Source organism: Capsicum annuum, chromosome 5 (genome assembly GCF_002878395.1).
Source record: "Capsicum annuum cultivar UCD-10X-F1 chromosome 5, UCD10Xv1.1, whole genome shotgun sequence".
Taxonomy (NCBI): domain Eukaryota; kingdom Viridiplantae; phylum Streptophyta; class Magnoliopsida; order Solanales; family Solanaceae; genus Capsicum; species Capsicum annuum.
This window is the reverse complement of record NC_061115.1, coordinates 27,565,299-27,579,171: the sequence shown is the minus strand read 5'-3', so window position 1 is coordinate 27,579,171 and position 13,873 is coordinate 27,565,299. Positions and strand designations below refer to the sequence as shown.

The following is a 13,873-nucleotide window of genomic DNA, read 5'->3' as shown; positions in this document are numbered from 1 at the left end:
TTTTCTTGGAAATGTGATGTCTTCCTTCCACATTGATTGAGTGACTATCGAATAACAATATACTAGTAATAATAACACATATAACACATAGTAAACGGAGTATTTTCTCCATTGAAAGTGGAAATTGAGAAAATAAATTAAAATGTAGTACTACTTAGTAGTACTACTACTAGTGTGTTATTGTGTGTGTGTTTTTATGTGGCAAGAATCACATGAAGTTGAGGAGGTAAATTTATACTAAAAAGGAGTTGGCTCCTCTCTGTTAAATCTTCTCTTTCATTTTCTTTAAGTGAATATCTAAATCAGTGATACTTGTTAGATTTAAGGGTCTAGGTTAAATTAATTTAACAAGCCTCTTAATCATAGTTAAAGAATAAATTAGGCAAAAATAATTCAACGATTTTGATAAGAAAAATCTCATCTCCCACTAATTTTGGGAGTTGGCTTCTCACCATTATACCTTTTCCCCATTTGCTCAATTGCTTATGAGTGAGACTTATAATATTTAAAATTCAAAGATCTAAATTAAATTAATCTAACAAATCTCTTAACCATATCTATATATCTATATCTATATATACTAAATAGCAAGAAAGTCTTGCTTTAAAAGTTGTCAAGTGTCAGCCTGTAACAATGCCATTTGTTAATTTTAGGACAAATTAATTAAAACTAGTCATTAGTTACTATTATTTTTATTAATTTAAAATTTTAATACATGTTGAGTTATTTGTATTTTGCAGTACTTTTTTTTTGTATAAATTCAGCAGTTATTTTTCATCATTACGATGATTATCTATTTGCTTCTTTTTATACCAAAATAAAAATTGCAAACAGTTTACATTATTTTTTGGGATAATTCACTACTAAAAAAAAGGAAAATACCGACCACAAAATCAACCAAAATGTGTGGTCGGTAAAGTAGTGGCAATTTTTTTAAAACCGACCACAAGTGGTCGGTCTTTTTAATATATATATATATATATATATATATATATATATATATATATATATTAAAAATTCATTATTATTTTATTAAAACTGTAAAAATAATTTTAGGAAAAAAAAATTGATCACAAGTGGTCGATTTTTTATTAAATCAATTAATTAATTTATTAAAATACCGACCAAAAGTAGTCGGTTTTTATTAAATTAAAAAATTAAATTTAATATAAATTCTAAAAAAGAAAATTCAAAAACCAACCACTTGTGGTCGATTTTTCTGAAAAAAATTTTAAAAAATAAAAATCAAAACTCAAATACAGTATGCAACAACAACAGTCCAATACAGCAATAACCAAATCAAATACAGCAGCAACAACAACCAAAAATCAAATGTAAATACTTCCAAAAGTGTACAACACATACAAAATGTCCAACAAAAATTAGTATGAAAAAACTACAACAATAGTTTCAAATAACAAAATGTCTAAATTCAAAGTAGAACACATCCAAAAAAAAAAACTAAAAGTCATCATCATCGAATTCGTCCTCTTCTTCCATATCATCATCCGTGCTGAAATCATCCAGGGGGCCTAGACCTTTTGAAGCCCAAACTGCATCACCAGAACACGGAGGAATAACCCATGTAGTTTAAATGAGAGATATGAACTGCTATTGCAACATCTTGATTTGTGATGTTGTTGCCTTCTCCATCTTCTTCTGCCTCTCTCTCTCTCTGTTCAACAAACCTCTCTCTCTGTTTGGTAAGCTCTTCAGTGAGTTGAAAAATCATATTTTGTAGTTTTTCAATAGTTTCTCTATCAACTGACAAGCTATAGTATGCAGTGCCGGACGAACACCTAATATTATCTCCAAAAAATTTTGTGTGGTATACATAAAAATGGCCTATATTTACAGGACCCACAGCTTTTGTCCATAACTCCTCCTGTACATGCTGTGGTATTGGGTCACCCCGACTTTCAGGAGGCTGACTACTACGATACTCACCAACAAGACGCGTATATTCGTCCTATATTCAAAGTAAAGTTAATACTAAAAGTCAAAAAAAATTAAAGTAGTTATAATTAAATAATATCAACTTTGAGAAAAGATTCATAAATTCAAAATTTATTTCTTACATAGACAACTTTTGAACGAGCCTCAACCCAGACATCTTCATCAGTTGGGTTCTTTTTCTTTTTCAGATGAGTCTGCTGGAATAGCTCATCAGTTGGTATTTCCTTACCCTTTTCTTTTTCTTGCATATGAAAAAATTATCAATGTTCAAATAATAAAAAAAATTTAAATAGAAACAAATAATTAAAACTGTAAAATTTACATACCAGTTTTTTCCTTCACAACAAGAGTACTTGTGGAACCCGCAGTATGTAGGGAGCCACCCTTTGATGATACCCGGGCTTTCTTTCCTTTTTCACTCAATAATTGGTACTCTGCGCTACTCCAATGGCGAAGGTACAGTTTCTATGCGGCTTCAAGAATCCACTTAGGTTTTACCAATTTCTTTCGGGCATAATCCAAGAGATCATTAAATCTGGCTCTACATCTTATGAAAAAGTTCTTTTGTATAAGAAATGTATTCCTATCATCCCACCAGTAAAATTTCTACCATACAAATATAATATTCAATCTTTTGTTCTAACAAAGTGCTAATAAGTAGTCGATAAGTTAAATCCTTACCTTAAATTCTTCAAACATTCTATCCTTGTCAAGTTCTGGAACCTTTTGCCAGCTGGTCCAGTAGCCGTTGAAATACCGAGTAATGCATATTCGCACCTTTTTTTCAACTCCAGCATCCGGCCTAAACCTATGACATAAGACCAAACAGTAATTTCATAGAGCATAATAATATAGTAATAAAAAAATGAGTAACGTTACTATATTTAGAAATCTTACCCTCTCACAACTAGAACAAGATAAATCCTCCCAGAATCATCTCTATCTCCTAGCTGCCTAGTAAGTGATAATGGATGCACTGGTGTGGGTGGATCTGAAGCACCAGATGGAGTACCTCCTAGCTGAAGATTTGACAACCCAATAGATCTAGTTGAATCACTGTGCAAAGCTGTATGACTACTGCAGGAGGGTATCGATGATGGTAGATGTCTAGAGGGGCCAACGGCCATTCGATAGTACTCTGCTGGCGGTGGCACAGTCATAGGAGCAGAATGAGTTGGTGTAGACTTATGTAGTGGCCCCACATGCGTAGGAGTAGGTATCGAATCCTTGGATGACCTAGAATATACGGGTCGTGCTGTCGCGTCAGCAAACCCACCCTCATATATATGAATACTTGTCGGTCATCTATATGGCGGAGGTTGTCTATTCTTTTTTGTTTTCGTAGTATCAACTTTTTCTTTACCTTTGTCACCTCTGTCTGACATCTAAATTATGTTAAGTTAACAAGTATGTAGTTCCTACAAAATGAATGTATAATTAAACATTCTAAGTAAATAATTTCAAGTTACTAATTCACATTTCAAATCGCTCCAACAACACGACATATAGACAAAAAAAAATTTCTTACTATATAAATCATGGAAAAGTGGAAACAATAAACTTAAACAGTATATTACATATTAATCTTAAATAAGAAACATAAAGGTAAATATATAGTACAAAGCATAAAGACATCAGTACATAATAAATACAACCTACACAACTAATCCTCCTCTTCTGAAAACTCTCAACTAAACCATTCACCCTCTTCGGAGGTTTTTTGATCTCCTACCCACTCAACCTCTTCTTCTGCAATATTAACTTCTTCAAATATATTTTCTGGGTTATTCAAACCGTCCACTAATTCAACGTCCACTAGTTGGTGATCAATCTACATTTTATTTTAATATGCAGTCTCTAGCACATTCTCAACTTTCACCCAGACTATAGGCTTTGTTTTTATTATAGCCCACCAATCAGACTTGTCATTGCGCAATGGATAAGAAGCATAATACATTTGTTTAGCATTTTACGCTAGAAAAATGGATCATAAATAGGATACGAGCTATTGTTCTTCACTTCAATGATGTTATGCTCCCTATGTACTCTTGTGCCTCTTGTTCTTGTATCAAACCACTTACATCGAAAGAGGACAATTTTTTTTATTGGGAAACCAGTATACTCCAATTTTAAGATCTCGTGTATGTTGCCAAAGTTATCAAAATCATCATCACCCTTAACCCAAACACCACTATTATTTTTTGTCCTTGTTTTGGAGTGTTGTTCGGTGGAAAATTTAAACCCATTTATTTTAGATTGCATTAGCTTCAACTGGACCCAAAGAAATATTTCTCAAAAGTTGATCGTATGCGGCTGTATTTGGTGAATGGTGTACCTAAAACTATTATACATATATATATTTTAGTTAAAGAATGTGTAAATGTTTGAACTTTATATAAATATTAATACACTTACGAACCTCATTTTTAAACCATGTTGCAAAGGATGCATATACTTGATTTTCGTGGAATTGAGTCTTAAATGAACTAAACATCCACCATGGGAAACACAATTAGTTTCTTAAGGGAATGAGTAAACAAATAAGATATGTTAAAATTTTAATATTCTTAGTTCAAAAAGGGCTCAATTTTTGGACAATTCAGCATGACATACAAAGTTGCCGATTTGTGCTCCATGGGAGTGAGTCAGCGAAGTATATTCTTTCTATTTCTTACAACTAGATTGATTGAAAATTGATATCGGTTGCAAATGAGGCTCATTCACATCATCCTGATGATGATTCGGTCGGTTTCTTGAACAGGTAACTTCATCACAAAAGTTGTATGAATAAAACTGAGAAGTTTATCTCGCAAGATATGCCTCAACTATAGAGCCTTCAACCCTAATTTCCCTGTACAATCTTAAGGTTAGATGTTTACTATATTTAAAAAAGATATGTATGAACTTAAATATGTTGCAAATGCTTATCGTTCGAATGGATACATCCACCTAGTTTGATATAGACCGCCTAGCCGAGCTTCATGGACAAGGTGAATGGGAAGATATTCCATCGCATCGAAGAATACTGGAGGGAAAATCTTCTCCATCTTGTTGGTGATAACAACAATATTACTTTCCATTCGCACCAGATTTTCTTCATTTAATGTGGTGGCACATAAGTCTTTAAAGAACAAACTGATCTATGCTATTGGTTTCCATATGTTTTTAGGTAAACCAATAAAAGCAATTGGAAGTAATTATTTGATGAAAATATGACAATCATGGCTTTTCATTCTATGCAAGATTCCTTGTGTCATATCAACCCTCTTTCTCAAATTTGAGCCATATCCATCGGGCATCTTCAAACTTTGAACCCACTCATATATTTGATGCTTTTGGTCCAACTTGAATGTAAAAATATCCTTGGGATAAAGAACATTACCGTTGGGCCTCTACTGTAAGTGTAATTCTCTGCGGTTGTAATATTCTGCTAAGTCAGGTCTGTCCTTAGGATTATCCTTTGTTTTGCTGGTGACATATATAACTGTGTTGAACAAGTTGTCAAAATAGTTCTTATCAGTATGCATGACATCAACATTATTTGTCAGTAAATTATCTGGTCAATATTCTAACTCCCAAAATATACTTTGCTTAGTCCAATTATGCGAAATGCCATATCCGTCAAGCCTGTACAATCATTCCTCGCTGGCTTTAGGCAAAACCTAAACTATTTCCCAGATGTCATAACCAGACAGCCTTGGAGGTGGACCTTCATGTTCCCTTCTATTCTTTCTTAATGCATTCTTGAGTCACCTGAGTTCATGATCAGGTGGCAAGAAACAACGATGAAAATCAAACCATGAATTTTTCCTCCCATGCCTCATTGTGAAAGATTTTGGTTTTTCTATGTAGTTGGACAGGCCAGCTTTCCAGTTGTCATCCCCCCGCATAATATTTCATAAGCATAAAAATCATTAACAGTCCATATTAGATATGCACGCAGATTAAAATTTTGTTTAAGAGAGAAGTCCCAAGTTTCAACCCCCTCATGCCATAAAATTTAAAGTTCATCAATCAAAGGTTGCAAGTAGACATCTATTCTGCTTTTTGGATTATGCGGTCCAGGAATTACATAATTTAGAAATATATAGGGACTAGTCATTAACAATTCAGGAGGAAGATTATACGGAGTGATAAATACAGGACAACATGAATATAGCGCACCACCAACAGAAAAAGAAGAGAACCCATTCGCACATAATCCCAATTGAATGTTTCGTGGCTTAGCTGCAAAATTTGGATAAGTCGCATCAAAATTCTTCCAAGCCTCTCCATCAGATGGATGACACATAACACCAGTGGACCTTCTATTTTCACTATGCCATCTTATATGAGGAGCTGAGCTATTTGAAGCATACAACCTCTTCAACCTTAGTATAAGAGGTAAATAATGCATTACCTTAATAGCAATTTTTTGTCCAGTAGAATCACGCTTATATCGAGAGTGATGACAAAACATACAGAAATCTAGCTTAGCATCTTCCTTAAAGTATAACATGCACCGATATTCACAACAATCAATTTTAACCAATGAGAAACCTTACTTTTACACCAATCTTTTTGCCTTATAGAAAGAATCATGAACCTCTAAGCCGGGGTCAACTAACTCTGTAATAAGGTCTATCATTGAGTCCATTCCTCCTTCAGCAATATTCCAATCAGATTTAATACTTAATAATTTAACAGCAATAGAAAAACGAGAGTGCAAACACCGGCCAAATAAAGGATGACTAGCAGCATGCAATTCTTTATAGAAATTGCCCATTTCGCTATTAGGAACATCTTCAACATTTTCCCTAAAGTCAACCCTTGTTGCATCCTAGAAACATCGTGCACTATTTCTGTCATCCTAGTATCTTGATATTCATTATGCCCTGCAGACCTACTACTTTCTCCAAAAACAAAGTTATTTTGGACAACATCCCCATGAATACCACACAATCTTAAAGAGTCATCGTGAAACCCCTTTCTATAAAGATGTTCCTTTACATCTTCTTCACTTACAAGATTTATACCATCACATCTAACACAAGAAATTTATTTTCACTGTTAAATGTACCTGCAGATTTATTTTTGCATCTAAATTACTTTGGTATTTTATAAATCCACAGGTAATAATTACCTACGAAGGTATTTCCTTTGGATTCTAATTGGTAAGAAAATCTGCAGGTAATTAAATTATTTAGGAATTTTACCACATTATCCCTATGAAAATTCCCAGCTAATAAGCACTTTTCTTATAGTGAATTGTATGTGCCACTATTTAAACAACGTTTATTCATTAATGTCTAATAAATGGTATTTCCATTTTCCAAACTAATGTGATATGTTTTGATTGGATTCAAAGATTAAGAAAAAAATTAAATTCATGTTAAAAATAAGTTATAGATATTTTTGTGATGACAAGTAAATAATTTGAAATTAACTATTTTTTAAATCTAAAAATAGGATTAGACCAAAAGAGTGCCTCTAATACTAATGTCTCCCCATATTGCCATATGATTTAATGATCAATCGTATTTTGCTCGTTTTCTCTATAGATCTATCAGGTTATCAACATATCAAAGTCTCAGCTAACTATGATTGCAAATTTTTTGTATGAAAGTCTCAGCTAACTATGATTTCAAATTTTTTGCTAGCATGGGCTATATTTTGGCTGACCATTCAAGGAAGGTATGTTAACTTTGCAAGAAAATTCAAGAAAGATTCTATAGCTTAGCAAAATCTCTATTGCTAAATTCAGACAGGAATGTGTAAAGACAATGAGCAAGTTTTTCAAACAAGCCGACTCCAATAAATCTAAATCCAACTCTTATTATAATGATCTTGTTGTAACCATTTAAACCTCTTTAGCTTTGGTAGGATTGTTGAACTCTCTTATGATAATTTCGGTAGAAATGTTCACAATATCCTCAAGTACTTTCTTGGGGATTGCTGAACACTTGCCTCTTATGTCCTCATTTTGATACTCTACCATTTAATGAGGATGTGTCCGCACTCTGACAATTACTTTTGACTCTGTGCCAGAGGTTGTCAACACCTCTGCTATAAATATATTTTATTGCTTTCATCACTTATCTATGTGCTACTTTACTATGCCTATTTTTGTTATTATTGTATTGACACTCTTTTATTTTTTACTATGCCTAATTTGCTATGCAAATTTGGTTAAGATGAAGCTACTCCTTGAGTGATCCAACTTTTGACCACGGGCCACTTCTTTTTTTTTTTTACTCTTTACACATGTGCCTACTTTTTATTTCCTTGGTTTACCCATTTATAGTCTTTGAATACATTAGCCAAAAACAAAAATGAGCTAGAAATAATTAAGTATTCTATGATAATTATAGTGTTTATAATGCACTCTATGATAATAATATATCCTCTGAATCAGGAACTGCTACGATTCCTACCAAATCTGCCCTCATACTTGGGCCTCTTATCATGACCCTCATGGTGCATTTCCTCTATCACTCTAGCATAATCTATCATCAAAAGTCCTACCCACAACAACTAGACTCTGAGTAGCCATCCAAATAGGGAGCCTAAACCCTCTCACAAAGCAGCAAACTCTCTCTCATACTCAGTATCTAGAATAGCAGTCGCATGCCTGGGCAACTCATAGAAACGGGCCTCATACTCAGCAACTTCCATAGAACTCTGCTCTAATTTGGTGAACTGATCCCTTAGCCGATCACTAAGGGTGCACAAGTAAAACATCACCACTACCAAAAAGGAAGACTGCATACATTTTAAACTAGTGTTTATTGTTATCGTCAAAAAAGGAGAGATTGTTACCCTCTTAGTTAATTCTAATGATGAACGTTACAATTATTTTGGTGTAGGGACTAAAGATGCAAAAATAAGTAGTAAAGCAAGGGACAAGAATATTGCAAAGAATCTGAAAGGAACATAAATATAGAAGGAATTAGTCATTCACGTGTGAATCAATTAACAAGTATGATTTCTATAAAATCACCAAACATCGACAAGGAAGGACTACAAAGTCCAACTCACTCGGCATCACAAAGAAAGAAAAGGATCAATTAGCATTCTGTACAAGGTAAAATTTCATTCAAAGAACAAAACTTCATGAAAAACGAGAAAGGAATTAAATTGTATTGTCCACACAAACATTCTTATATGAGTGTGTATTGATGTGAGTACAGAGTACTCAATCAAGAAATCATTATAAGTCCTTGGATTTTCCTCTTAAAGTAAGAAGCAACCTGCAAAAGAAGACAACTAGAAGACATATGCAACTTCACTTGAACTACACTATTGTCTCACGTTGGTCTTCAATAAACTTTGCACTCCAGTTGCTTACAATTGTTACAAAAGAAAAAAAATAAGTGTCAGTTCTAGTTATACAGGTAGAGGTTGTGCCATACTAGGTACTGGATTTGTAATTCAGATATTGACGAAGAAGAAAACATCATATAATCTCAAATTCCTAAAGATCCTCTAAAATAAACCTTGTAACTCAAGAGTGTCACACCTTTTTTATAACAAAAAAGAAATTTGATTTTAAAGTTCAAAGGGGTTTTATTATTAAGTTACAAAAGAAAATTTTATTTCGAAAAGGATTGTTTACATTCAAAACTCAGAGTCACCGCTTGGCATGAAATTGGTGTGCCAAGTCACCTTTGAAAATCCTTTTTCAAAATAATTTTTGACTCTTCAAACTGATTTGCGAACAAAGATTTTGGCTAAAAAATTCTGTTGACCGAGAGAAAGGTGTTAGGCACCCCTCGGACTCGTGGTTCGACTACATTCGCTTTGTAGAGTATATTGGCTAGTATGATGCTATGAAATGAATAGACCAACAAAACACATAAAACAAGAAAACAAACAAATCAAGAAAAATTCAAAACCAAGATAATGTCCAGTCAGAATTATACAGTCCCAAAAATAAAAAAATACAAAAAATATAAATTCTATTCTAAACTAATCCTAGACTATGCTCTACCCGATGCCTCGGGTCTTGATCACGATCATCTTCCGCTAATATAATACGTCGAGGCATTCTCTGATGAGTAAATACAAATGGTCTCGGGGCATTCCCAGGCTAAATGAGTACATTTTTTCAATGCGAGAAAACCAACACTATTCAATAAAGACTTCAAACATTCACATTTTTACAATCCCTAAGCTTGACAACCCAAGCCTACCATTTGCCTACCCAGCTTGACCTATCATGACATTATCACATTCATCGACATCAATGGATCAAAATGACTAACGCTTGGTTTTTATCAATTTTCCACCCCTAAATTTCTGATTTTAGTTTTCAAATAAAATATCATTCCATCACACAATCTATAACCAAAAAATGAATCAAAAACAACAGCTATTCATCGTCAACAAGTATCAACCAACACATAATATTTCATTCAATGCACCAAATTTCTCAAATAATGAAATAAAAAAGAAAAGAGAGTAGAATTGGACCTCAATTTTATTTTAATCTACTAAATTGTTTGAATGAAGCCGCCCTACAGACTCAACAAACCTCGACTCTATAACCCATTAATCATCGAACTGAACTTTGATAATGGACGAGCCTAACACCCAGCTCTATTTTACAATTGGACAGTATTTTCTAATCGGATTACTTTGTCGATGAATCGGTTTAGGGATGGATTTGAGCTAGAGTTACTATTTTTAGAGCTCTGATAAACTCCGATAGTGATGGGGAAGAGAGATCTTAGCAAACTATTAATATTTCCGATGAGATTTAACGAAAGGCAGCTTAGATCTGGTGAATTTCAGGTGGATGATGATGTTTTTCGGTGAGAACCCACCAAAACAGTAACAACGCCGAGATTTTATATTTCTCTTCCTATTTCAATCAATTTTTGCTCTATTTTCTCATTCTCAATCTCGTTGTTCTCTTTCTATTTACCAATTTCTCTTTGGGTTTTTTCTTAATGTTCTCCTCTCGATCTCTTTCTATTTTTAAAATCCTCTCTATCATAGTGTGTGTATGTGAGTAATCCCATGAGTGATGGTGAGTGTGTGTTTGTTTTACGTCTGTAAGGTGTGTGTTTTCTCTGTTGTTGAGAGTGTCTTGTGTAGGTGTGTGTAATTATATATATAAAAAATAGAGAAGAATCATGTGGGTTTTTTTGTTGTCCACGTATTGTTATTTATATATATTGCTCTCTCTCCATGTGTGAATCTATATGTATATAAATTATGTGTCCAATTCTATTATGGTTTGTGTTGAGGAAAATGTGAGTGGAGAGAATATGGGTAGAGGTAGGGGTAGTGAGGTGGGGTAGAGGGTGAGTGGTTAAGTGTGTTGTCAAAATTTTATTGAGGGAAGTGGTTAATTTTGTTATCAAAGAATATTGGGGATTGGGTTTGTTAGGGGTTCGTTATTTAGATTCTTGTGGGGTAAATTATTAAATAGGTCAGGGTGTATGGTAAGATGAGTCAAAAAATAGATACATTGGATTTTAGGAGGGACAAAATTAGGTGTCTACATCATGCCCCTCTTTGGATGTAAACACAAAGTGTTTGCAGACAAAGAAGTAGACAACGAGACAAAAATTTGATCTGACCATTATTCAAAGAATGAAATAAAAGGAAGAAGGACAACCAAGTTGGAGGGTCGAGTGAGGTCCCATTGAGGTTCTAGTCTAAGGCTCTGTCATTACATCAAAAATGAAAATTATAAGTTAAAAAGATAACTGAAAATACAAAATCCTATCTATGCAGCTTCTCTGGACTCTTTACTTGAGTTTCAGATGCTTTCAAAATTGACAAAAGATCTGATCTTCTTTGAGTTGAACTTTTGAATGAATTCTTTCTCCATACAAAATCTGATGTTGGAGATAAACTCACAAATTAACCGTGTTATGTCGGTGTTACTTTTGAACCTTGATCCTAAATTTGAAAATCTTCACCCTATTCTTCATGCTGGCTCCTGACTTAAAATTTCTTCACCTTGTTTCTTGACTTTCAATTTCATCACCCTTTTCTCCAAGCGGGCTCCTGACTTGCTATTTTTTAATCTTTTGAGTTTCAATTTCATCGACTTCTTTCTTGACTTTCAATTTCTTCTCTTTGTTCTTTAGTTGGGCTCCTGACGTAAAGTTTCATCACCCTGTTCTTCAGGCGGGCTCCTGACTTTCATTTTCATCTCCTATTTTTTCAGGAGGGCTCCTGACTTTCAATTTCAAAACTAGAACAAGTGTTATCTCAAAAAAAGATTAGGATACAGAAAGATTCTATTTTTTTTAGAAAAGTGAAGTTCCAAACACAGGAATTAAATTTTGCCCCAGTTTATGATCAGAGGACTTTTGTGAAAGTCACATCCTAACTATTCGAAAACCCCAAACAAGGAAATACATCTTCTATGGGTTAATTGAAATGATTCGACTAAAAAGTGCATTTTCTATCAATCAAAGTAAATGACTCGACTACAAAGTACATCTTCTAGGAATCAAGGAGAATGACTCGACTAGAAGGTACATCTTATAGAAGTCAAGGGGAATGACTCGATCAAAAGGTACATCTTCTAAGAGTAACGGGAATGACTCGACTGGGAGGTAAATCTTCTAGGAGTCAAGGGGAATGACTTGACCAAAAGGTACGTCTTCTCAGAGTCAAGGGGAATGAATCGACCGGATGGTACATATTTTAGGAGTCAAGAGAAATGACTCGACCGAAAGGTACTTCTTCTATGAGTCAAGGGAAATAATCAAGTGGAAGGTACGTCTTCCATGATTCAAGGGGAATGACTTGATCAGAAGGTACGTCTTCTAGGAGTTAAGGGGAATGACTCAATTGGAAGGTACATCTTCTAAGAGTCAATGGGAATGACTCAATTGAAAGGTACGTCTTCTAGGAGTCAAGGAAAATGACTCGATCAGAAGGTACATCTTCTAGGAGTCAAGGAAAATTACTCAACTAGAAAGTACATCTTTTAGGAGAGAAGGTTCAATTTAAAAAATGTATCACTTATCAATTGAAAAATGAAATACATGGACAAGGAAGTGTGTCTCCGAGGGATATAGGATGATGAAGTTTTTCCATGATTTGATTATCAAACCTATGTAGCAAAATTACTTCCTGCATTTGTAGAACTGAGGCATTGTAGCCCTTGATATTTATGCTTTGAAGTCCTTGATTTGAAGGTAACATGTTTTCTATTTCATCAAAGAAAACTTGTGAGTTTAAAACATTGTGGCTGGCTTATGGCTTTGACTTTTGAGGCAATTGCTCTTACGTTGGTCATATCCAATCTTACTTCCAACAATTGGCATTGTCATTGACTTGCTGCAACATTGATCTAAAGTAAGATCATTAAGAGGGACTCTAAAAAGAATACAGTATCTCTGCTTTGTCATGCTCCTTATATAAACCCTTTGAACCTTGGTATTTTTATGATTTCCCAGAATTTCGTGTTGATAAAATTTTTTCCATGCCATATTTTGGCTCATAATCATGTCTCTTTCATGTGCTAGCCTTTTGTCTTACTTTGTGTAATTGTAGAAGTTGGTAGCCAGTTTTGAAATCTTTTTTCACTTGCTTTGATATTGATTTGACTCAAAGACACAAGAAAAATAACTTTCCATTTGAATAGCAGACTCAAGAAAATAAAAATAAAAATATAAAAAAGAAAGAACAGACAATGAATGTCCCCATTGAAACAGAGAAAAGAAAAATTAATCTGAAAGTGACAGTCAACTCTAATGATTACGATATGCATTTTAGATTAAGATGTCTGTTCTTTTCATCCAAATATTCCACCAATTATTGTTGAGTTAATAGACCTAAAACTGAGTTTCCTCCTAGGACTAATTGCATTCAGAGACCTCATTTGGCTAGTGATTCCTTGAAGGGTTTTTGCCAAAAAACCTCTCTCATTTTTTTTTCTCAGCTCACCATTGCCTTATGGTGTCCGTAA

At 33.9% G+C, this 13,873-nt stretch overlaps 1 pseudogene; it reads right to left on the bottom strand.

Moving 5' to 3' along the window:
* The window catches only part of LOC107853939, a 21,623-nt pseudogene extending 18,507 nt beyond the window's left edge, over positions 1 to 3,116 (bottom strand).
* Between the last annotated feature and the right edge of the window lie 10,757 nt (positions 3,117 to 13,873).